This window comes from Xiphophorus hellerii, chromosome 24 (assembly GCF_003331165.1).
Source record: "Xiphophorus hellerii strain 12219 chromosome 24, Xiphophorus_hellerii-4.1, whole genome shotgun sequence".
In the NCBI taxonomy this organism is placed as follows: Eukaryota; Metazoa; Chordata; class Actinopteri; order Cyprinodontiformes; family Poeciliidae; genus Xiphophorus; species Xiphophorus hellerii.
The window spans coordinates 6,342,644-6,344,468 of record NC_045695.1 but is presented as its reverse complement, the minus strand read 5'-3'; the positions used below and the strand labels follow the sequence as shown (position 1 = coordinate 6,344,468).

The window sequence follows — 1,825 nt, the reverse complement described above, 5'->3', positions numbered from 1 at the left end:
GCTGATGAAAACCCATTTTACACAAAATTCTCAAACTTCAGTTAGAACTCTTGAGCAATAGTTTTCAGAGAAATGTTTCAGGTCAAACGTGAGGCATGTTTTACTCTCTAGGAACCAGGGAACATCTCCTGGAAATCCTCCAACAGAGCGCTCGGGTCAGGAGTCACTGTGATCCGGTGGGTAAAAGGTCAGCGGCTGATTTAGCTTCATGTTTAAGTGAAACCAGTGCTACAATGAGAGAAACTCTGCTTTCTGCAGCTTTTAATCAGTCTTATACATTAACATAGGGGAGCTGTAGAAGTAATTTACTGGTTAATGTGAAGCTTCGCCCTGAGGCTGTGGCGTGTGAACATCAATGTGCTTTGCTGCTGTCACAGAACGAATTAATTCCTAATAACAATGCGGCACAGTGCTAACAATCCAGCATATAGCCCATAATTAGAAATGAGCTATTTTTCTCATATGCAGCTCCAAACTACACCAGAGAGCATCCTCAGTCACCAGAGAGCAGGAGATCAAACAGCCAAACAAGCATTCATCATTGTGGTTGCTATGCAACACAAACAACCCATGAGCTGTCTTCTTAGTTTCACTGATCTGAGCTCTAATAACATTAGAATAGTAAAAAATTTACTGTCAGTGGCTCTCCGCTCGCTGCCGAAGAGGAACATGAAAAGCTAATTGTGAATTAGTATGCTGCTGACGCTTCATAATAAAAACGAATTATATAATCATAGCGAAAAGATTAATAAACCAAACCACCAACAGCAGCGAGACACAAACATCTTCACACCCAGTGAACTTCTCCGCATTTGGTTCCAAACGCAAACTTCCGCTGGATGTTTTGTTTTTTACATGAAACACAGCAACGCAACGTAGAACATTTATTTAATGTAAAGTGCAAGAAAAAATGAAACTTGGAAAACCATCTTTTCACAGACGGCGTCTTCGCTCTCAGTCAGCTGAAAGCGAGGACATCCACATACACAGCTAAATGCTAAAAAAAATGAATCTGTTCTTTGATCTGGACTTTGACTAGGCCATTCTGACACATGAATCTGCTCTGATCTAAGCCATAGAGTTATTGTCCTGCTCAAAGTTGAACTTCCACTTTCAAGTCAAGTCTTCTGGAGCCTCTAACAGGTTTTCATCCACAATTGTTCTGAGTTTGGTTCATCCACAGGCTCCAAACTCTCAACATGGGGTAATGATTGCTTGCTGATGACATGGACTTTGTTGGCGTTTTAAACAATTGGGTTGCTAATTTTTTGGCTGTGACATATGTAATGTACCAGATCAATTATGAAGAAAGCTGCACTATGAAGCTTACAAGAAATTGCATGACACAGCTCTTTCCCACAAAAAAGGTGGTAGCTAACACCTGGCTTGCTTGTCAAAAGAAGATCCTGGATTCAAAAACCTGAAAAAAAAATATCTTTGGTGTTCATAATGTATTTATTTTAAAATTGGTTTGTTTCACACGTCATCTGACATTTAGAGAAATGGTCATTTTACTATTTACAAGGCGCTGTGGCTTAGTTGGTCAAATTGCCTGTCTAGTAAACAGGAGATCCTGGGTTCAAATCCTAGCAGTGCCTTTGATTAAGTGTTCTCCTGTAATGGTGGATGTATGCAAAAACTCCTCGGAAAAGGTTAAGATCAAGGACGTAAAGCTGTTAGTTTTGGATTTCTACCCATTGGTAAGTTTCGGTTTGACTTTGGCAGTTTCTAACACAAAGTTGGCAGATAGACAAGGACGTGTCTCTGAGAAGGTCATAACACTTCCCTCCTACCTCGAATATTCTGGCTTCCAAATACATTTGCA

At 40.2% G+C, this 1,825-nt stretch overlaps 1 non-coding gene across 1 annotated transcript; it reads left to right on the top strand.

The window, feature by feature from the left end:
* The first annotated feature begins 1,524 nt into the window (after positions 1 to 1,524).
* Positions 1,525 to 1,598, top strand: trnat-agu (transfer RNA threonine (anticodon AGU)). Its single transcript has one exon. It is a non-coding gene; the product is annotated as a tRNA-Thr (tRNA).
* The last annotated feature ends 227 nt before the right edge of the window (positions 1,599 to 1,825 follow it).